The sequence below is a fragment of the Panthera pardus genome, unplaced genomic scaffold, assembly GCF_024362965.1.
Source record: "Panthera pardus isolate Hobbes unplaced genomic scaffold, ASM2436296v1 HiC_scaffold_13, whole genome shotgun sequence".
In the NCBI taxonomy this organism is placed as follows: Eukaryota; Metazoa; Chordata; class Mammalia; order Carnivora; family Felidae; genus Panthera; species Panthera pardus.
The window spans coordinates 133181895-133206654 of NW_026526688.1; the positions used below are offsets into that span (position 1 = coordinate 133181895).

At 39.0% G+C, this 24760-nt stretch overlaps 1 protein-coding gene across 2 annotated transcripts in view; it reads left to right on the forward strand.

Annotated features, from left to right (window-relative positions):
• The first annotated feature begins 2826 nt into the window (after positions 1-2826).
• Positions 2827-24760, forward strand: part of KLHL8 (kelch like family member 8) — a 67017-nt gene continuing 45083 nt past the window's right edge. The window contains exon 1 of one of the 2 annotated variants that reach the window (XM_019465034.2): positions 2827-3059. The gene's annotated coding sequence lies outside the window, so the exon portion shown is untranslated. The remainder of the gene's footprint in view (positions 3060-24760) is intronic. The other variant, XM_019465024.2, reaches the window with a different exon arrangement.

Here is a 24760-nt window from a genome sequence, read left to right on the forward strand (position 1 = left end):
ATACCCATGTCTGATTATTGGCAAGGGTAACGAAGGTTAGAACTGTCATAAATTAAAATAGCATAAGCTGGGCTGCAGGGTGAAGGCCAGAAAACGTAGCCATCAGTGTGTTGTGGGGGAGAAGTCAGGAAATGACAGTTAAGGGAAGTTAATGCACCACAGTAGAGTTTGGCTGTGAAAGAGGTGATAAGATGGGGTGGAGGAATGGTAAGAAAGTGCAGTCCAGTGACTCTGTAGGACTTGGACGGGCGAGGTGGTGCTGCATAGTGGTGCTCAGGCTACCAGTGTGGAGCCTGACCTGGGTCCTTAAATTCAGGAAATCAGAGATCATTATCTGAGCTGAAGCCAAGAGTCGGATACTTAATGACTGAGCCACCCAGTCGCCCCTAACAAGGTTCGTTCATATAGCTTTCTCCATCCTAAATTCCATTTCTGGTGATTAAAATGTCTTCTTTCCTCCTGGTACAGGGAAGGCACCTTTCACATGGTAGTTTTATGAACTCTTTCAGGGAAGAAAGGTGAGAGGGTGAAGCGCAGAGTGACCTTCCTCCTTCTGCCATTTTTCTCAAATTCCTTTAGCTTTATTCCATATGCTAACGTGCCATATTCTGGGATAGCATGTCTTGAACCCCCTCAAAGGTATATCTTGTTTTGTGAGATATATGTATTTTTAAAATAATTGAGAGCACTGTTGTGGATATATTATTTTTTAGGGAATGACTCTCTCCCCCCCTACTCCTAGTTTATTGACATTTGGTTTGAGAATTTAATTTAATTTTCAGGTTTTTTGTGTGATTCTCCTCTCCCAATGAAAAATTCTAGATTGGTCTACTTTATGTGTTCCCCACTCCCCTTGTCACTCTATGCATACCTTTTTATTTCTCTGTTCGTTTTCTGTTTCCTCCACTAGATCTCAGGTCTCCGGGAGTGCAGGGACTATTTAGTTTTGTTCACTGTGTATTTCCCATTTCCTGGCTCAGTGCCTGGCAAATAGTAAATGCTCAATAAATATTTTTGAATAAATAAATGATGAGTATTGAAATTTTGTGTATATTTCTTTGATGTAGTTAGTGACTACAGGTAGTATATTGCTTTGTATATTCAGCAGAGAAAAAAGCAGCTCTACTGTATAAGCATTTTTTATTTCATTTTTCTTTTAAGTAAGCTCTAAGTCTAACAGGGGTCTTGAACTCATGATCCTGTGATCAAGAGTCACATGCTCTACCAACTAAGCCAGCCAGGCCCCCTCTATGAGATTTTTTAGGAGACATAGTACACCTGATTTAAAAAAAAAGTTCTAATTACAGAAAAAAATTCTATTAGAACACAGTTTTATTTATTTATTAAAAACATTTTTTAAAGTTTATTTTTGAGAGAGAGAGAGAGAGAGAGAGAGAGAGAGCAAGAGCCAGCAGTGGAGGGGCAGAGAGAGGGAGACACAGAAACCAAAGCAGGCTCTAGGCTCCCAGCTATCAGCACGGAGCCCAATGCAAGGTTGGAACCCATGAACCATGAGATCATGACCTGAGTGGAAGTGAGACACTTCCAGTGACCTACCCAGATGTCCCGGTTTTATTAAATATATATTGTATTACATCATGCTTCCAGACAAATTTTATAATTGTGTGTGTGTGCACACTTTGTTTTTTTTATGTATTTATGCATTTATTTATTTATTCATGTGTATGCGTGAGAGAGAGAGAGAGAGAGAGAGAGAGAGAGAGAGAGAAAGAGAGAGAGACACTCTGTGTGTGAGCAGGGAGGGAGCAGAGAGAATCTCAATCAGGTTCCACACTGTCAACAGAGAGCCTCAGGCATGACATCAAATGTGGTTTGCTTAACTCACTGAGCTGGAGCTCTGTGTGTGTACACTTTAAAACGGGTCTTGCTCTATTTTTCTAAGGGCATTGACATTAAATTTGTAAAATACAATGCTCTGAAGAGAAATATTTTGAAATCTTAAGGATTATTTATTTCAATTTCTGTTATGTAAAAAAAGTGATTTTTTTTTCTGGAAATGAAATTTCAGATTCAAGTAGTCATTTTTGGGTTTTTACCTAACATGATATTTTTTTAAAAAGCTCTTTTTCCAGCAAACCTATGTGTCAATACAAACCTATGTGTTAATATTCATAAATGTACCTAGAGTTAAATTTATTCTGAAGTATATTTCTGGGGTTGTAAAAGCTTGAGGTTGTCTAACAAAAGACATATTAGGAAAATATACTTAAAATTTTTTTTCTTTGCTCTCTCTTAATCTCCCACCTCTACATTCCATTGACTTTATGGAAAAATTGGTTTCTTTCAACATCATTTTTACTTACAATGGTTTTTGGCAGCGTGTGCTTAGGTCAGTTAACTGCTTAAGTTTACAAACTGTGGGTCTATATTTATAAACACAAGCTGCTGTGTATATCCTCTGCAGAAAGCGTGGAGAAACTGTCATAGGAATAAAAACGGAAGTCCTCCCGCTCCCCCACCTTTTTTAAAAAAGAGGTATAAACCCCAAGAATACCCAACGCATAGGAGGGGAGTTGGTGGATGTAAAAAGAAACTGAATTTTGCACGGCCATGGAAATGTAAGCAATGGATAACTCCAGAATTATTTATGCGGTGTCCTATCTCGATCTGTTTTGAGGACGTCCCTTAGGCCCTGGTCAACCTTCCCCCGCCTCCCAGCAGCACCGCATCAACAGTTCCCTAGAGCCTCCAGCCGCTTGTGAGCGAGAGGGGGCGGGGAGGACGCGGTGGGGGGCGGGCACCCGGCGGAGGTAACCATAAACCACACCTCCCAGAGTGCTGTGCGCGGGCCTCGGCGCGCGCTTCTCTCGCCGCGCCTGAGGCCGCCGTTCTCGGGGCTGAGCCGAGAGGAAGCCCGGCGCTTGCCAGGGCTCTACGGGACCGCGCAGGAGGGCGCGCGTCCGTCGGGTGCTCGCGCGGGTCTAGTGCGGCGCCGCTAGGTGCTGCGGGGAGACGCTGGGTTGCGGTAGCCTGGTTGCGGGTCTGCAGCTTTAGCGAGGCCGGGAGGAACCGAGCGGAGGGACAAGCGGAGGACCGAGGTAACTGCTCTTCTTCCCCCCTCATTCCTCTCTTCCTTTGTGCGGTGCTGTGGGTTCACGCCGAGCCCTCCTTTAACCCAACCCTAAATATCGTTACGCCGCTCGAGCTTTCGCTTCTGGCTCCGGGATACTCCAGCCCTACCAGGCAGTAACTAAAACTCCACAGCTGAGAGGGTTTGGGGCCCATTAAACCGCTGCACGTTTTCTGTCGCTCCGGTTGGCGGGAGGAACGGGGTCGCATTTCCTCGAAGAGATCCCCAGCCTCTGGCTCTGTCATCCCCGTCGGTGGCCCCTTGGCTGTCTCCTCTCGGTCTTTCGAAGAAGAGACGGACAGGCAGGTGCTTGGTGGCGTGCAAGGAATGAACAGTAGCGGTGCGGCCGGCCGGGTTCGGGGCCCAGGGAGGGCGGCCGGCCTGTGGGTGCGCGGCAGGTGGGCTGTCTCCTGGCCCTGCGGCGTGGGGACTCGCAGCCCGCCGGGGACTGGCTCGCCGGAGGGGCTCGCTGCCCGTTGGGACTTGCTGGTACCGGGGGTTTGCTGCTCGCGTCAGATGTCCCTTCCGCGGGAGTAGAGATCCTAATGGAAGAGTGCCTCCTGGTGTGACACCAGTAACCAAAGCCCCTTTCCGAACACGCAGCCGCTCCGTGGAGTTTGTTTTACTGCTCCACAACCAGCTCTTTCTTCCTTCCACTCACTTCTGGGCTTAGTTAACTTGCTGATTTCTTCAGGGAGGGCGATTTGTCTACATAGTTGGGAGTTTTCTAGTCCGGGGTTTACCCTTTACTGGATTTGCACAGTCGTAGCGTTTGCGCTCCTGGGTGTGAAAAGCATTTTACGTATTTTCCCACTTGGCAGTGTTGAATCCGATGACTTTACGTAGGAAATTGAACCTTTCTCAGTAATTCCCTTTTATCCGTTTTAATAGCATAACTGTTTTTGGCCCTTTACCCTATGCTAATGTTACCGCCTTGGGAGGATACTTTGGGGAAAGCGTCTTGAAAAACCTGGGTTGACGATAGCAGTTTATCTGCTGGTTGCACTTTTTCATTATTTTTGTTTTCTGTAAGTTGATAATTGACGTTTGCTGTTCTTTATTCTCACTTTATGAGGAAACCCTTTCTCCATCTCCCTTGAATCCTGACCCTGGCAGAGGGTGGTCTTGGGAGAACAGGAGGACCTCTGCTTGGCGGTGGCTTTTTTCATTGGCTGCTGCTTTTCCTTTTCCTTCCTGAACTACAACTTTCAGTCCCTTTGTATATTGCCTTTTAAAATATCAAATAATAGGAACATAAATATAAAAAGGAATCTTAAGATAACTATACTCACATATGCACTGTTTCGTATTAACATTTAAAACATTCTTTTAGTATTTGATAAGATTACTATTATTACTGTGGGTTTTTTTTAATGATAATATATTCTGTAATAATTGCACATTCTGTATTCTGGCAGGAAACTTAATTCACAGTCGGAGTAATTTTTAGAAAACAGTATTTCCTCATTTGTTAAGAAAGCCAGGTAAATTTTGACACACCCACCGACTCCTTTTTCAAAACAGAGTTTATATTTAGGGCAGTTTTAGGTTCATAGCAAAATTAAGTAAGGTACAGATTTCCCATATACCTTCTGCCTCCATATGCTCCTGCCCTGCTCCACATATATACAGCCTCCCTCACTATCAAAATTGCCACGTGGGAATTGTAGTTTTGTTAGAAAAGATGAATCTACATTGACAGATCATTATCACCCAAAGTCTGTAGTTTAGATAGGGTTCACTCTTGATGTTGTATATTCTATGGGGTTTAGACAATAACACTTTTTTTTTTTTTTTTTAGAGAACTTTTAATTAAGAGTTGTAGAGAATGGAAATGAGTATTGTTATTGAAAAAAGATTACAGGGCGCCTGGGTGGCGCAGTCGGTTGAGCGTCCGACTTCAGCCAGGTCACGATCTCGTGGTCCGTGAGTTCGAGCCCCGCGTCAGGCTCTGGGCTGATGGCTCGGAGCCTGGAGCCTGTTTCCGATTCTGTGTCTCCCTCTCTCTCTGCCCCTCCCCCGTTCATGCTCTGTCTCTCTCTCTGTCCCAAAAAATAAATAAAAAAACGTTGAAAAAAAAATTAAAAAAAAAAAAAAAAAAAAAGAAAAAAGATTACAAGGGTGGGCGCCTGGGTGGCTTGTGGGTTAAACGTGGGACTCTCTTGATCTTGATCTTGGCTCAGGTCATGGTCTTGCAAGTTGGTGGGATGGACCCCAACATGGGGCTCAGAGTTGACTTTGAAGAAGTCTGCTTGGGATTCTCTCCCCATGTCTCTGCTCCTTCCCTGCTTACACACACACACACTCTCTCTAAATAAATAACCCCCCCCCCACACACAAAAAAAGATTACAAGATATTTTGAACATCCTAAAAATTAATTTCAGTTAGTTTTTGTGTTTTAAAAAAATTGGGTGTTTAAACTTTTGGTTTCTTATGTTTAAATTTTCAACAAAGTTATTTGTTTTTGTATATTAAGAGTTAAAGAGATGAATGAGAAGAAATTCTTCGTAGAATAACAAAAATAATCATTATTTTCTTAGCTGTAAAAGGGGTATAAAATGTTGTTATAATGTGAAATCATTTTATAAACTGTCATAATACACTAATGTTTATTGATATCATTAGTTAGATGCTGTATTTTGAAATTCTGCCAATTCATCATATTTTCAGGTGAATACGGCTTAATACCATCAAACTTTTTTTTTGTTTGTTTGGCAGAACATGAGTTTATTGTCTGGTTATGAATGATTTAGTTTGATGAGTCAGAGATAAAATTATGGAAGAGAGTCAAAAATGCCTTGGGAAAATTTCTACTTCATCTCTCTGGTTCTTAACCTAGATCTATGAGGGTGTCCATAAATAGTCTTCCCAGAGTCTGTGAACTCTGTGTATCTGTACTTTCTGGGGAAAAGACCCCTAGCTTTCAGTAGATGTTCAAAAGGTGTTCATGCCCCCCCCCCCCCCCCGCCAAAGGTTTTAAGAACTATTAGGATTGGTTATCTAGGCAGGCTTGTTTGCTAAACATTTTGTAGATTATTTTTAATATTAGGTTTTTAAAATTTTTTTTAAGAAAGGTAATCTTTGAAGCACCATGAGTGCCTGTTTTTCTTCCAGAACTAGTAGTTGATATTAATGATATACTATGTTCATATAAATAATAGTGCTGCTTCTTATATATGGAGATGACACCACTAATTGGTCCATTGTTGTTAGGCAGATACTGCCCATTCCTCTCTTCCCTTAATGTTTATTATTTATTTTTGAAAGAGAGAGAGAGGGGGGCGCCTGGGTGGCTCAGTGGGTTGAGTGTCCAGCTTCGGCTCAGGTCATGATCTCACAGTTTGTGGGTTCGAGCCCCGCATCAGGCTCTGTGCTGACTGCTTGCTCAGAGCCTGGAGCCTGCTTCAGATTCTGTGTCTCCTTCTCTCTCTGCCCCTCCCCCACTCATGCTTTGTCTCACTCTGTTTCTCAAAAATAAATAAATGTAAAAAAAAAAAAATTAAAAAAAAAGAGAGAGAGAGAGAGACAGCACGAGCAGGGGAGAGGCAGAGAGAGAGGGAGACACAGAATCCAAAGCAGGCTCCAGGCTCTAGGCTTTGAGCTGTCAGCACAGAGCCAGACACAGGGCTTGGAATCCATGAACCATGAGATCATGATTTAAGCTGAAGTTGGAACCTTAATGGACTGAGCCGCCTAGGCGCCCCTCCCCTCCACTCTTGATGGGCAATAGAATAGGTCCCAAGGAATGACACCCAAATACAATCCAGCATGTTAGAATCTTATTTTGAAATGCTTAAAGATAATTTGATTTCCTTATTTTAAAATTTGAACATTTTTTCTTTTCTCTACAGAACACCAAATGCTAAAGAAAATTAAGTATTTTGTTTTCCAAACTACATATTTGTTGTTATGTGATATTTCTTCTTGTATAGCAAGGAGTGTAAAGTTTTATTAAATCCTAATTGATGGTTGTTTTGACTTACAGTGTTGCTGGTTTGGAAAGAATTTGGGTATGATTTTTCAAGAAATTGACCACCTGCTTATATAAATTAGATTATAATTTATAATTTTAGTTTATAACATTTAAAATTAATCTTATTTGCATTTGGGGAATTTTAGAGTTAGGTTAGAGTTCTAAGTTTGGGTTCATTCTTATAATAGAGTTTGGAAGTAAGCTATATCAAACTGCCCTATTTTTCTTTTTAGTATTAGGTTGCTGGGCTCTGAGGCTTTACGGTGTGAAGCCAACTTCTGTTTCTGGATCAATTTCGAGTAGCATTCACAAGGCCTGAAGAGTAGGAAGTGAGTTAAGTGTTGCAGCACAAACTTAATAACAAATGTATGCAGCAGAGTAATATCTTTTTGTCTTTTTCCTTGAGATGTTTTTTACTTTTCCTTTTGATATTGGTATTTTCATATGAATTGGAAAGCTTTTCGAAGTTCAGGTTCTAAGTCAATTCTTGGGAATTTATAGAGTAGTGTAACAGAACTGTGTTTGACTCACCAGGTTTGCTTCTTAATAAAATTAATCTGAGAGGTTTAGATAAATCTCAAAGATCAATTAGAGGTGGATACTATCATTTGCATAGTACTTTGCATGTACAAGGTAAGTCACTATGCTGCATCTTTAGTTATTTTAATGCAGAGGATTGCTTATTACTTTAATAATGAAAGTTTGAGTTAAATTAATTGGATCTAAAACAAAGGGGGATCATTTCAGTAAAAATTTTACCTATGGAAAAACTATCATTTTAAGATCAGTGATTTTATGTGTATTCTCTTATCTTTGAACTTTAAAAAATTGAAAAACATTTCCTGTATGGGGAGATAATTATTAAATTTTTTTTTTAACGTTTATTTATTTTTGAGACAGAGAGAGACAGAGCATGAACAGGGGAGGGGCAGAGAGAGAGGGAGACACAGAATCAGAAGCAGGCTCCAGGCTCTGAGCCATCAGCCCAGAGCCCGACACGGGGCTCGAACTCACAGACCGTGAGATCATGACCTGAGCTGAAGTGGGACGCTTAACCGACTGAGCCACCCAGGTGCCCCGGGGGGATAATTATTAATACCCCATTTTAGTTCTTATAATTTATATATACCATACAAAGATATAGTTAACGTCATCTTTGGCCTTGTGGTAAGACTTTTGGCTTTGTAGTCAGGCAAGCCTATGTTGAGTCCTTGGCATTGCCACTTAATAGCTTTGTGACCTTGGGTAGCTTTCTTAGCTTCTCTGAACTTCTTTATCCACAACTGTCAGGTAGGAATAATACCTCTTTGGGTTGTCCCAAGGATTGAAATGAACAAATGTTACATATCTAGCTCAAATAATAGCAGTTACTTGTATAGTTTATGTGCTAGACAGTTTATTAACTCATTTAATTCTTGTAACAGTCCTATAAAGTTGGTACTGTTGTTTTCCACATTTTTACAGATGAAGAAACTGAGGCTAATGAAAAGTTATATAACTTAACCAAGGTCATACAGCTAGTAAGTAGATAGTAAGCACTCAAAGCTGACTGTTGTCATTGAAAGAACAACAACAATAAGGAAGACTTAGGCTAATATAACCAGTCCTTATCTTTTTCTGTAATGAAAAATGCATCTGCATGTAAATTATTATAAAGCATATTTTATTTGTTGGAAAAGATGTTGATTGGAGTATTGTGTTCCTGACTAAGGACTCGGGATCACATAATTTATAAAAGCAATAATGTTCATTTATTGAATGCCTATTGTAAACTAGATACAGGGTTAAACATTTTATATATTATTACTTCATTTAAACTTCACAACAAACTTAAAGCTGAGGTTCAGAGTGATTTTATTTTATTTAAAAAAAATTGTTTTTAATGTTTATTTCTGAGACAGAGACAGAGCACGAGTGGGGGAGGGGCAGAGAGAGAGGAGGACACAGAATCTGAAGCAGGCTCCAGGCTCTGAGCTGTCAGCACAGAGCCTGACGCAGGGCTCGAACTCACAGACTGTGAGATCATGACCTGAGCTGAAGTCGGATGCTCAACCGAGTGAGCCACCCTGGCACCCCAGAGTGATTTTAAGTGATGTGCCCAAGGCTAACAGCTAACAGAGAATCCCAAACTGATCGTAAGGTCTGCTATTAATCATTAGTTTATGTGCCTTGTGTTAGCTATTGCTAACAGATTTTTCTAAAAATCTAAGCAACAGCTTAAGGAATTTCAAATACAAGAAAAGTACTCTCATAGTTTAGAAATAAACAGTGATTACCTAAAACTAGGGTCTTAGAGGCCAAACTCAGCTTATTCTCACTTTTGTAAATAAAGTTTTATTGGAACACAGCCACACTTAGTTCCCTTATGTATTGTCTCTTGATGCTTTCATACTGTAACGGCATACTTGAGTGGTCATGAAAGAGACCGTATGGGCCACAAAGCCTAAAATATTGACTGTTTTGTCCTTTATGGAAAAAGATTGATGATCTGTGACCTGCCCAATCCTGTTCTTTTTATAAATGAAGAAACTGAGACTTGGGGAGATTAGGTAACTTACCCAAAATGTAGCTAGTTAAAATCCAATTATACTGATTAACTCACTGTTACTTCTGCTATATCATGCTACCTCTTTTTCTTTTTTAAAGTTTTAACTTATTTATTCATTTAAGTAATCTCTCTACCCAACATGGGGCTCGAACTCACAACCCTGAGATCAGGAATCACATGTTCTTCTGACTGAGCCAGCCAGGTGCCCCATGCTACCTCTTTTTAAGTTCTAAAAACAACTGTACCTTATGGTCATTATATGAGGGACTGTAAAGCATTGTAAAATGTTTATGACCTATGAGAATATTTCTTTTTAAAGTTATTTATTTTTGAGATTGAGAGAGAGAGTGCAGGGAAGGGACAGAGAGAGAGGGAGAGAGAGAATCTCAGGCAGACTCCACACTGTCAGTGTGGAGCCTGATGCAGGGCTCGAACCCACAAACTGTGAGATATGATCTGAGCTGAAATCAAGAGTTGGATGTTTAACCAGCTGAGCCACCCAGGTACCCTGACCCATAAGAATATTTAACCTAGTTAAAACAGGCATGCTAGCTGTGATAGTAAGTATTTAGTCATTTCTTTTTTATTCTTAAAATTTGAAGAAATTTTGGGAATATGCTTTGTATGTCCCATGCCATAAATTTCTGTGGCCCACTTTCAACTTATGTTTCCTTATTTTCCTTCACAGATTTTTCTATAGTAAATAGAAATTTTTGTAATCATTCCTTAATTGATTCCGAAACAGCAATTGCAGTTGGAACCTATCTTGTAGCTGGAAATCTATCATATCTCCATATTTACAAAATAGAGATTGTACATCTTGCATCCAGTTTTCTTTCCATTTACCTTTACATTATCCATGGAATCTTTCTCTTCCTTCCTTCCTTCCTTCCTTCCTTCCTTCCTTCCTTCCTTCCTTCCTTCTTCATGTCCAGCACATAGCCCAGTGCAAGGCTTGAACTCATGACCCTGAGATCAAGACCTGAGTTGAGATCAAGAGTTGGATGTTTAACTGACTGAGCCTCCTGAGCACCCATATCCATGGAATTAAAAAAACACATTTTTAAAAATCTTTATTTATTTTTGGGGGGGGGGGACAGAGTGTGAGCGGGGTAGGGGTAGGGAGAGAGGGGGACACAGAATCTAAAGCAGATTCCAGGCTCTGAGCTGTCACCACAAAGCCCCACGCAGGGCTCGAACTCACGAACCATGAGATCATGACCTGAGCTGAGGTTGAACGCCCAACTGACTGAGTCACCAAGATGCCCCTGGAATTTTTCTTTTTTTAATGTTTATTTATTTTTGAGAAAGAGAGTGTGAGCTGGGGAGGGGCAGAGACAGGGACAGAGGATCCGAATCAGGCTCTGCTGATAGCAGACAGCCCAATATGGGGCTCGAACCCACAAACAACGAGATCATGTCCTGAGCTGAAGATAGATTTAACTAACTGAGCTACCCAGGCTCCCCTCCATGGAATTTTTTAAGCATTGAGTTGATATGATCAGATTTGAATTAAGGAATGATAACTGGCAGCAGTAGGAAGGATGCACTGGTGAGAGAAGAGGCTTTGGGAGGTTGTCATCATAGCTGTGAGATGATGGGGCCTGTGACTAAAGTGGTGTTGCTGGAGAAGAAGGGCCAACATTATATGAGAGAAATTGAGGAAACATAATGTATGAAACTTGGTTATAATTAGGTAGAGTGGAGTGGGAACTTTGAATGCATGGGAGCTTTCGCATTCAGTGGGGAACGTTGATCATCTGGGATAGTTTGTGTTCTCCCTTAATATCCAGTACGTCTCTTTACTGTTGACTTCACTACATTATTTTTATCATCTGTTTTTGTCCCATCTGGATAATTCAGGCTCATTAATGGTAGGAATTATGTCATGTCTTATCCTTTTTCAAGGGGGACTTATTTTAGATAACTTTTTAAAAGGTTAGATTACTTTTGTGCATATGTTTTTTAAAAGTTTTTTATTTAGTTTGAGAAAGAGCATGTGTGAGAGTATGAGCAGGGAGGGGCAGAGAGGAAGACGGAGAGAGCGAGAATTTCAAGTAGGCTCTGCATCCGGCTCAGCATGGGAGCCCAATGTGGGGCTCTATCTCACAACTGTGAGATCATGACCTGAGCTGAAATCAAGAGTCAGGTGCTTAAGCGACTGAGCCACCCAGGTGCTGCCAGACTCACCTTGAATAGCACTGCTGTAAAGCACTTGGTTGTTGCTTTTCATATTCATCTTTGAATTTCCATAACCTGCAATATAACATGTGACTGGTTGACGAAATGAATAGGTTTCAAGGCAAATAAATGGTGTTTCCCCTTAACACTGATAATATTTCCATTTTTATTGCAATTCCTTGAAATGTGATTTTGAAACCATGTGACTTGCATACACAGTATCTATATATATGTGTGTGTGTGTGTATGTTGGTTCCTGTGCTCACCTTGTGAAAGTAAAAGGAAGTTTCCAAACTCCTAGAAGACTGATTCTTGTATAGCCATGATAACAATTAGTCACTTGAACCAGTTTTAAACCTGCTTACTGAATACATGACAGTTCTTTGGAATTGTTTGTAAGTCACTGTGATCAATCAATAACAACCTACCTTAGTGAACAGGATTTTGCAAGCCAGCTAGTCAGTGGTAGCCCTTTTAGTAGCACTGCTTCTAAGCCTCTAAAAATCCACCAATCCCTGAACTCCAGATTTCCTCCTAAACCCTATATAAGATTAGCAATCTGCTCTACTCAGGTCTGTGCCTGACCAACATAGCTCTCCCTAAGGAAGTAATTATTATCTAGCTTTGTGTTCTTTATTTTGATTGGCTATTGAGTGAGAAACATCTTTTCACAGTCAGAAACAAATTATTGGTAAATTTATTTTTTGGTAGGCTTTATATTTTTATTCAGATTGTCATTTATTAATTTAAGTACAACCCTGTGACCCCTATGACCTTCTTAAAACAATTTCTTTTAAAGCATATTTATTTATTTTAAGAGAGACAGAGACTATGAGCAGGGAAGGGGCAGAGAGAGAGAGAGAGAGAGAGAGAGAGAGAGAGAGAGAGAGAATCCCAAGCAGGCTCTGTGCTGGCATCATTCGATGTGGGGCTCAAACTCATGAACCATGAGATCTTGACCTTAGTGTAAACCAAGAGTCAGATGCTCAACTGACTGAGCCACCCAGGCGCCCCACTCCTGTGACATTCTTAAAGAAAACTAGTAATAGAGTCCCTACTTAAGAGAGAGTTCATACACATTGCTCACATACTTAGGTAAAAATTCAAGTTTTTAAAAAATATTTTTGTTTCTTTTACTACTTTATATTAGACTTTCTGACTATTATGACTATAATAAATTTTGTTATCCAGTTCAATACTAGATAGCTTTCTTAATAAAACAGACCCCAAAATAGGAACATCTTACAAAGTATTCAGTGTAGTAAAAACGTTGATCATAGACTCTGGAAATGACATTAGTATTTAACGAGCAGACTTTGATAACAATTGTATCTAATATGTGGTAATGCTAAGAAAAGCATTTTTTAAAGAAAAACATTTTTTTAAGTCACAGTAGTTAATTGTTAGGAGTCATGTGTACCTTGACCAAGTAGTAACAATTGAAACTGTAATCCAGTTTGTCAAAGCAGGGGCTTCTCTTTTAATTATTGGTTCAATATATTTTCTTTTGGACTGTTTTTTTTTTTTATTAAATATAATTTATTGTCAGATTGGTTTCCATACAACACCCAGTGCTCATCCCAAACAGGTGCCTACCTCAATGCCCATCACCCACTTTCCCCTTTCCCCCTTCCCCCACCCGCATCAACCCTCAGTTTGTTCTTTGTACTTAAGAGTCTCTTATGGTTTGCCTCCCTCCCTCTCTGTAACTTTTTCCCTCCGCTTCCCCTCCCCTCTGGTCTTCTGTTAAGTTTCTCAGGATCCACATATGAGTGAAAACATATGGTATCTATCTTTCTCTGCCTGACTATTTCACTTAGCATAATACGTTCCAGTTCCATCCACGTTGCTACAAATGGTCAGATTTCATTCTTTCTCATTGCCAAGTAGTATTCCATTGTATATATAAACCACATCTTCTTTATCCATTTGTCAGCTGATGGACATTTAGGCTCTTTCCATAATTTGGCTGTTGTTGAAAGTGCTGCTATAAACATTGGGGTACAAGTGCCCCTATGCATCAGCACTCCTGTATCCTTTGGGTAAAGTCCTAACAGTGCTATTGCTGGGTCATAGGGTAGATATATTTTTAATTTTTTGAAGAACCTCCACACTGTTTTCCAGAGTGGCTGCACCAGTTTGCATTCCCACCAACAGTGCAAGAGGGTTCCCATTTCTCCACATCCTCTCCAGCATCTATAGTCTCCTGATTTGTTCACTTTAGCCACTCTGACCGTCATGAGGTGGTATCTCAGTGTGGTTTTGATTTGTATTTCCCTGATGAGTGATGTTGAGCAACGTTTCATGTGTCTGTTGGCCATCTGGTTGTCTTCTTTAGAAAAGTGTCTATTCATGTCTTCTACCCATTTCTTCACTGATTATTTGTTTTTTGGATGTGGAGTTTGGTGAGTTCTTTATAGATTTTGGATACTAGCCCTTTATCCAGTATGCCATTTGCAAGTATTTTTTCCCATTTCATCAGTTGCTTTTTAGTTTTGTTGATTCTGCAGTGCAGAAGCTTTTTGTCTTGATGAGGTCCTAATAGTTCATTTTTGCTTTTCATTCCCTTGCCTTTGGAGATGTGTCAAGTAAGAAATTGCTGTGGCTGAGGTCAGAGAGGTTTTTTCCTGCTTTCTCCTCTAGGGTTTTGATGGCTTCCTGTTTCACATTCAGGTTCTTCATCCATTTTGAGTTTATTTTTGTTAATGGTGTAAGAAAGTGATCTAGTTTCATTCTTCTGCATGTTGCTGTCCAGTTCTCCTAGCACCATTTGTTAAAGAGACTTTTTTCCATTGGATACTCCTTCCTGCTTTGTCAAAGATTAGTTGGCCATACATTTGTGGGTCCAATTCTGGGTTCTCTATTCTATCCCATTGGTCTGTGTGTCTGTTTTTGTGCCAATACCATACTGTCTTGATGATCACAGCTTTGTAATAGAGGCTAAAGTCTGGGATTATGATGCCTCCCACTTTGGTTTTCTTCTTCAGTATTACTTTGGCTATTCAGGGTCCTTTGTGGTTCCATACAAATTTTAGGATTGCTTGTTCTAGCTTCGAGAAGAATGCTGGTGCAATTTTGATAGGTATTGCATTGAATGTGTAGATTGCTTTGGGTAGTATTGACATTTTAACAGTATTCTTTCTTTCTTTTGGACTGTTTGATTCAAAATTTAAAGTCTCTATTCTTTGCGGGGCGCCTGGGTGGCTGAATTGGTTAAGCATCTGACTTCAGCTCAGGTCATGATCTCATGGCTCGTGAGTTTGAGCCCCACGTCAGGCTCTGTACTTACAGCTCAGCGCCTGGAACCTGCTTTGGATTCTGTGTCTCCCTGTTTCTCTGTCCTTCCCCCTGCCCTGCTCACGCTCTGTCTCTCTCTCAAAAATAAATAAAAATTTAAAAAAATAAAAAAACCCCTCTATTGTTTTTGTAAATAAAAAGGAAATAATGAATATAGCCTAGGATGTAATATTTTGTATCATCTAAAATCTTCACATAACTGAATTATAAAGAGTACAAAGTACAAAGTTACTTTAAAGAAGAATGAGTCTAGGCTTTCTAGAACAGGAGCTTGTGAAGATGCCCGGGTAGGAGGATTCTAAGTGCACCTCCTCCAATGGACACACCAAGGTACAACTAAATAATGTGCAACTTACTCTGAAAATGACCTGAAGACTAACAGAAGAGCTGTTTCACAGCTGAAGACATATAGAAAAAGCCCCATTGACTAAGGTAGGGAGGGACAGAGATGTGGCTGGGAACAAAACCCCTGTACAGGGAGAGGGATCTCACAGGTCTGGAGGTCCTCCCTGGGAAGTGAAGGGATCAAGCCCCATATTGGGTACCCCACAGGAGACCTGTGCTGGGAAAATGAGCCTCAATAACATCTGCCTTTGAAAATCACCACAGCTTAACTCTAAGAGAGAGTGCTATAGAAAATGGAGACTCTGCTTAAAGGGCCCCCACACTATATCACTCTCTCTGAGACCCAGCACAGAGGCAGCACCTTGAAAAGTACCTGGCTTATATGTGGAAGAGATTTGTTGACTAATTTTAGAGCACATGCTAGAGAGGCTGAGACCTGTAGGAACTTTCTCTAGGAATAAGTGCTGGCAGGCATCATTTTTCTTGCCCTCCTTCAGCCTAACTGGCCCAAAGCTGATGGGAGCCAGTTCTGACACTCTCCATCTACCCTGTTAGTACTGCTCCCCCACCCAGCATTCTTTTGTGGATCTGACCTCAAAGCAACTCTTATCCTGCCATACCCAACAGGCAGCCTTGGTGTTCCCTTTCCCTCTAAAGCAATTGCTACCCCATCATACCCAGCAGGCAGCTCCTCCCAGTGACTCCTGCCCCAGGTGGGAGCAACCTTGCCCATCAGCACTCCTGCAACAGTTATGGCTAAGCCTCTCAGCCAGCTGCACCAGGGGTTAATCCCACCCACCAGCATGCCCATAATAGCTGCATCTGGGTCATTTAGCCAGCTGTGCTAGGGGCCAGCCCTGCTCGTCAGTGTGCCCATGGTAGTTGAGGCTGGTCATTGCAGTCATCCTGGGTGGGTGCCAGCCCCATCAACCAGTGTACTTGCTGCAGTCATGGCCCAGTTACAATAAGAGGGCGCATGCAGTCCACACAGGGGATATCCCTGGAGCACCTGGTTCTGGTGACCAGGGAAGTATTGTGCTGCTGGGCTGCATAGGAAGTCCTCTACACAAGGCTGCTACTTTCAAGACCAGGAGACTTATCTGACCCATTTGACATAGAAACAGAGTCAAATGACAGGAGGAGAGAGAAGACTATGTTCCAAATAAAAGAATATGATAAAACCTCAGTAAAAGAAGTAAATGAAACAGATAAGCAACTTACTTGATAGAGAGTTGAAAGTAATCGTCATAAACATGTTTGCAAGACTTGAGAGAATAGATGAACTGAGTGAGAATTTCCACAAAGAGAAAATTTAAAAAAAAAATCAGACCTGAAGTATATAATAACTGAAATGAAGAATACATTAAAGGGAATCAGTAGCAGATTAGAAGATGCAGAAGAATGGATCAGTGATCTGGAAGGTGAGAGAGTGGAAATCAAGCTGAACAGCAAAAAGAAAAAAACGTTTAAAAAAATCAGGATTGGTTAAGAGACTTCTGGAACAATATCATACATACTAACATTTGCATTATAGGGACCCCAGAAAGCAAAGGGAAAAAGGGGCAGAGAATTTATTTGTAGAAATGATGGCTGAAAACTTCCCTAACCTAAAGAAGGAAATAGACATCCAGGTCCAGGAAGTCCCTAGACTCGATGAATCCAAAGAAATCTACACCAAGATACATACTAATTAAAATGCTAGAAATTAGAGGTGCCTGGCTGGCTCGGTTAAGCCTGTGACTTTGGCTCAGGTCATGATCTTGTAGTTCATGGGTTTGAGCCCTGTGTTGGGCTCTGTGCTGACAGCTCAGAGCCTGGAGCCTGCTTTGGATTCTGTGTCTCTCTCTCTGCCCTTTTTCTGCTTGTGTGCTCTCTCTCTCTCAAAAATAAACAAACTTTAAAAAGTTATAAAATGTTAAAAATTGGAGATTCTTAGAAGTAGCAAAACAAAAGCAACTAGTTACATACATGGGAAACCTCCTAAGGCCATCAGTTGAGTTTTCAGCAGAAACTTTGATGACTTTAAGGGAGTGGCATGATATATTCCAAGTGCTGAAAGGAAAAAACCTACAACCAAGAATACTCTACCCAGCAAGATCATTTGGAGTTGAAGGAGAGTTAAAAGAGTTTCTCAGAAAAACAAAAGTTGGAATTCATCATCATTAAATAGAATTTACAGGAAATTTTAAAGGGACTTCAAGTGGAAAAGAAAAGGCCAAATTAGAAATTAGAAGATCATGAAAGGGAAAAATTTCACTGGTAAAGGCAAACATATAGTAAAGGTAGTAGACCAATCACTTAAAATGCTAGTATGAAGGTTAAAAGATAAAAGTATTAAAATTAGTTGTATCTACAGTAATCAAGAGATAACACAAAATTAAAAGATGTAAAATATAACATGAGCATAAAATATGGAAGGAGGAGTAAAAATGTAGTGCTTTTAGAATGGATTAAAACCTAAGTGACAAAATATACTGCCATATACAGGGAATGTTATATATGAACTTCATGGTAACCACAAAATCAAAGCCCTATAATGGTTACACAAAAGTAAGGGATTCCAGTCATAACAACTAAAGAAAGTCATCATATCACAAGGGAAGAGAGCAAAAGACTAGAACAGAGAAGAACTATAAAAACAACCAGAAAACAACGAAACAACAAGTACATACCATATCAGTAGTTACTTTAAATGTGAATGAAATAAATGTCCCATAAAAAGACACAGGGTGACTGAATGCTTAATGAATCAAGACCCATCTTGCTTAAACTCAGACCTAAAGACACATATAGACTGAAAGTGAAAGGATGCAAAAAGATACTACATATAAAAAAAAAGACATTACCTGTAAATGGAAGTGAAAGAAAAGCTGGTGTAGCAATTCTTATATTAGACAAAATAGATTTTAAAACAAAGAGTATAATAAAAGACAGAAGGGCATTACAAAATGATAGAGGTCAATCTGGTAAGAAGATATAACAATTTTAAATATCTATGCACCCAATATATAAAGCAAATATTAACAGACATAAATGGAGAAGTTGACAGTAATACAGTAATAGTAGGGAACTTTAAAACCCCACTCATATCAGTGGACAGATCATCCAGATCAGGAAACAATGGGTTTGAACTATAAATCAGATGGTCTTAACAGATCTATATACAACATTCCATCCAAAAAGAGCAGAGTGCACATGGAACATTTTCCAAGATAGATCATGTTAGGCTGCAAAACAAGTCTCAGTACATTTAAGAAGCAAGCATCTTTTCTCATCACAACGGTATGAAACTAGAAATCAATACAAGAAAAAAAAAAACCTGGAAAAAACCACAAATATGGAAGTTGAACAACATGCTACTGAACAACTAGTGGGTCAATGAAGAAATCAAAGAGAAAATAAATACATGGAAACAAATGAGAATGGAAACACTCTGGTGTGTGGCAAAGGCTTGCCTCAAGAAACAAGAAAAATCTCAAACAATTTAACCTTATACCTAAAGGAACTAGAAAAAGAACAAAGCCCAAAATTAGTGGAAGGAAAAAGGTAACAAAGATTGGAGCAGAAATAAAATGCTCTTAAAAAATGGCAGAAATGATCAATGAAACTGAGAACTGGTTGTTTGAAAACAAAATTGATAAACCTTTAGCCAGGCTTATCAAGAAGAAAAAAAGGACTTAAATATATAAAATTAGAAATGAAAGAGAGTTACTATCAATACCACAGAAATATAACGGATTATAATAGACTACTGTGAAAAATGATATGCCAACAAATTGGACAACTTAGATGAAATGGATAAATTTCTAGAAACATAGTCTTCCAAGACTGAATTAAGAAGAAATAGGGGTGCCTGGGTGGCTCAGTCGGTTGAGCGTCTGACTTCAGCTCAGGTCACGATCTCACGGTTCGTGAGTTCGAGCCCCGCGTCAGGCTCTGGGCTGATGGCTCAGAGCCTGGAGCCTGCTTCCGATTCTGTGTCTCCCTCTCTCTCTGCCCCTCCCCCATTCGTGCTCTGTCTCTCTCTGTCTCAAAAATAAATAAACATTAAAAAAAAAATAAAAAAAAAAAAAGAAGAAATAGAAAATCTGAATAGACTGCTAGTAATGAACTTGAATTGATAATCAAACTCCCAACAAAGAAAAGTCCAGGACCCACTGGTTTCCCAGGTGAATTCTACCATGCATTTGGAGAAGAATTAGTACCTATTCTTATTAATTATTCCAAAAAACAGGAGAGGAAGGAGTGCTTCCAAATTTATTTTACCAAGCCAGCATTACTCTGATACCAAAACCAAAAACACCAAAAAAAAAAAAAAAAAAAAAAAAAAGGAAAATTACATATAGACCATTATCTCTGGTAAGCATAGATGTAAAAGTCCTCAACAAAATATTATTAGTAAATGAAATTCAATAATACATAAAAAGGACATTCACCAATATTAAGTGGGATTATTCCAGGGATGTGAGAATGGTTCAGTAGTCATAATTCAATGTGATATATCACATTAACAAGAGGAAAGAAAAAAAACCACATGAATATCTCCATAGATGCAGCAAAAGCATTTAACAAAGTACAACATTCATTCATGTTAAAAACTCAACATGGGTTTAGAGGGAACATATCTCAACATAATACAGGTCAAATATGAAAAACAAGCAGAGGACCTGAATAGACATTTTCCAGAGAAAGCATTTAGATAGCCAACAGGCACATGAAGAGATGCTCAACGTTACTAACCCATCAGAGAAATGCAAATCAAAACCACAATGCAGTATCACCTCACACCTGTCAGAATGCTCATTATCAAAAAGACTAGAAATAACAAGTCTTGGCAAGGATATGAAAAAAAGAGAACTCTTATGCACTGTTGGTAATGTAAATTGGTGTAGCCACTATGGAAAACAGTATGGAGGTTCCTCAAAAAATTAAAAATGGAAATTACCTATGCACCCCTATGTTTATTATAACATTATTTATAATAGATATGGAAGCAACCCAATTGTCCATCAATAGTGGATAAAGATGTGGTATATAAATACAGTGGAATATTACTCAGCTATAAAAAAGAACGAAGTCTTGCTGTCTGCAACAACATGGATGGACCTAGAGGATATTATGTTAAGTAAAATCAATCAGAGAAAGACCAATACTATATGATTTCACTTCTGTGTGGAATCTAAAAAGCAAATGAACAGACAAAAAAACTAAACAGACTCTTAAATACAGAGAACAAGTTAGTGGTTGCCAGTGGTGAGGTAGGTGGGAAACTGGTGAAATAGATTAAGGGGATCAAGAGGTATAAACTTCCAGTTATCAAGTAAATCACAGGAATGAAAAATACAGCATAGAGAATATGATCAATAACACTGTGATAATTTTGTAGGTGACATATAGTAACTACACTTACTGTGGTGATAATGCATAGAACTGTTGACTCACTGTGTTATACACTTGAAAAAATAAAATGTGTATGTCAACTATTCAGTTAAAAAAGAAACGAGAAGAATGAGTCTAATAGCACTATGCTGCCTATATAGCAATAGTTACTATATAGAGATTCTTCAAAGTACCATTTGGAGTTCCTCTTTCTACTTAGTACTGTTCTGATTAATGTGTAGTATAAAAGTCATTCTTTGCCTATAAAGACTTTAGTTATGAGAATAATACAGTATGAATTAATATAATGTTCTGCATAACAGTATATATATTGATAGCACATGTAGATTATAAGTGCAAAGAAGTGAGAAAAAAGAAAATAGAGTGACCTAATGTAGTATCTTTATGCTTTTGCTGTAAGTCTTGTTTTCTATAATTCATTGTAAGTTGTGTTTACATGTAAAAACACATTAGTTTTGTTATATATTCTCTGCATCGAACCAGTAAAACCGTCTGCTTCTGTTTGAAATACCTTTTCTTCAGAACTTCTTATTTTCTGGATTGATAATGATTTTACTAGCATTTAGGGAAACAAAAACATGGTCTCATTTCCTGTCTGCTTCAGTAGGATTAACACAGTACGGTGTGGTAGAAACAGACCTCCATGGATCATCTCTTTTTTTCTTTTTCTAATCTCTTAATATATTTGAGGAAGGAGTAGTATCTTATTTTTTTCTCCCTAAGGGTCAGAATCTAAGTACATTTTTTTTTTTTTTTTTAACATTTTGGGTTATAGAGTTTAGGTTGAGATTTACTTTCACTTAATACTAACATACAGCCTTTATAAGTCCTAAAGTCTGCTAAGTTCCTTGGAGGAGTGAAGTGTTGTAGGGAATATTCATTTCCTGCTTTTATCTCCCATTTTATTATATATAATAGATTTTTTAAAAGTTGAGGGTGCTGTGTTCTTTGAATAGACCATTTTAAAAGAATTTGATATAGAAAGTTTTTGAGCTGTTGTGTCTTACCCAAATCTGATGTCAAATGTAAAAATGATTTTATAAAAATGAATATTTATAATGTCCTTTTCATAGAGCAGTCCTCTGACAAAGGAAATAGATTTGTGACAATAATAAATTAAGCCTTTAAACAGAAGCTAGAGTGGTTTGATACAAGGGAAAATGTGTACGATAGTTTTGAATCATGTGTACATAAACCTTGTGAACTTTAGAAGTAAGATCAGTAATACTTGCCATCATAATACTCAGGATCTTGGGCACAAAATATGGTATGATGAAAGTTCTGGATGAAGGAAGACTCGCTAGCTTAACTAGCAATGAAGAGTTGACCCTGTTCTTTTATACTGGGGGAAAAACACAGCCAACAAAATCATGCTGACTCAATCACTTATGACCCAGGCTTATGTGGGCAAGATACATAGATTTTTTTTTTCATAGGTATTTTTAAGATACTCTTCTCTAAGAGTTAACATTGTATTAAGCAGGCAAGTCTAAAACACAAAAGGAATAAAATCATTCAGAGAACTACAATGTACTGTGTGGATTCACAGAAGGGTGATCATACCCCATCGGGAGAATTTAGAGAAGGCTTCCTACAATTCAGAAACATTGTTTAAGTTTGGCCTACATATCATTCCCTCACAAGAAATAGCTTGAGTACTTGCACATATATTTGAGGAAAATGGAATAGTGAAATCTGATAAAGTAGAAAAAGAATGGGCTGAATTAGAGCTGAATTGAAAGCTCCCATATTCTACCTGTGTGACTTTGGGCAAGTCAGGGATGTTTAGGCCATCTATAGTGTAGTTGTGGTGCTTAAATGAGAGTATGTGTAAGACTTCTGGCAAATGTGACACACAGTGGTTTAGTCAGTAGCCTTTCCCTCTCCCTTCTCCTACTTTATGTCAAAAAATAATGGAGGAAAAGACTGGAAGGTAAGTTGGAATCAGAGCAAGGAGGGGTTGGCTTTGAATGCCAGGAGAAGCAATTTGAACTATGGTTTGATCAAACAGTTTGGATTTGACACTGAGAGCTAGATAAATCTGGCAGCATTGCCCTTATTAGTTGTTTAGGGATGATAGGGGCATGGTGATTGGTTAATGGGAGCTATTCTAATCCAGGCAAGATTTGTAGGTCTCAGAGTACCATAGTCTCCTACCCCCCTTATCCATGGTTTCATTTTCTGCAGTTTCAGTTTTGTGAGGTCAACTGCTGTTCAGAAGCAAATGATCTTCCTAACGTATCATTAGAAGGTCAGTAGTAGCCTAACAGTGTGTCAATGCCCATCATTCATCTCACTTCACAACTTCACTTCAACTTATCATGTAGGCATTTTGTCATCTCACATCACAAGAAGTGTGGGTACAGTACAATAAGATACTTTCAGATGGAGTACACACAACGTCTGCGACAGACACCACACTCACATAACATTTATTACCATGTATTGTTACAATTGTTCTATTATTAGTTGTTAATCTCTTACTGTGTCTAATTTATAAGTTAAAGTTTATCATAAGTATGTATGTATAGGAAAAAACATAGTATGTATAGGGTTTGGTACTATCTGCAGTTTCAGGTATCTACTGGGGGTTTTGGAACATATCCCTTGCAGATAAGGGGGTTACTGTACAGTGAAAGAGAGTTGAATTCAGTGAATTCAGGAATAGGAGAGATTTTCCCAAGCAGGTTCAGGGGAATTGAAAGTGATAGGTTATGAAAGTCAGAGGAGTTAGGTATGGCTCAGGTTATGAACTAGGGCAACCTAAAAAATGACATTGCAGGGGCACCTGGGTAGCTGTTGTTTAAGTGTCTGACTCTTGGTTTTTAGCTCAGGTCATGATCTCAGAGGTTCGCGAGTTCAAGCCCTGCATTTGGCGCTGTGTTGATAGCACAGAGCCTGCTTGGAATTCTCCTTCTCCTCTCTCTCTCTGCCCCTCCCCACTTGCACTCTCTCTAAATAAATAAACTTAAAAAAAAATGACATTGCTACATGCAAAAGTAGGGGAATTAGAATGGCTGGTTTTAGAGGGGAGAAGAGAGGGACCTTGATTTTTCATGTCTTTGTTGTTTTTTTCTTTTTCACTTAAGTGCTCTGAACAGTAGTATAGTGGTTGATAGCACAGACTCTTGGAGCTGTGCTGCCTAGGTTTGAATATTGGCTCTCCCACTTACTTGGGCTGCATTCCATCTCATTGTGCCTCAGTTTCCTCATCTGTGAAAGGAGCAAGACAAAAATTGCTGCCTCACAGAGCCATAGTGGGAGCTAAATGATTTACTAGACATAAAATACTGAAAATAGAGGTAGGCAGATAGGGTTTTGGATCGTGAGGTTGATGATGGTAGTATTTCGAATGATGGTGATGGTGATGATGTCTGCCTTTATATATTAATCTAGTGGGCTGATTTATCCCTTTAGGAAATAGACTGGCTTGTGATTATATTGCCTTTTGTGTCCTTATCATGAATATGTTGGAATGTAACTGTCTTTTTTCTATTTTATTTTAATCAGATTTTATTTTTCCATTTTATTTCTTATCATACAGTAAATTTTTATATTTTTGGTGTTCTGTGAAGTTTTAGTCTAAAACTTATATATATGTGTAGTCTCTGATCCATTTTTAGTTAATTTTTATGTGAGGTGTGAGGCTTAGGTCAAGGTTCATTATTTTGTATATGGATATCCAATTGTTTCAACATCATTTGTTGAAAAGACTATCTCTTCTCCATTGAATTGCTTTTGTACCTTTTCAGATCAATTGGCTAATTGATAGATGAAAGAATAAGGGCGTTAGATATACACACAATGGAATATTAGCCATAAAAAAGAATGAAATCTTACCATTTGTGACAATATGGATGGGCCAAAAGGGTATTATACCAAGTGAAATAAATGAGACAGAGAAAGAGAAATGCCATATGATTT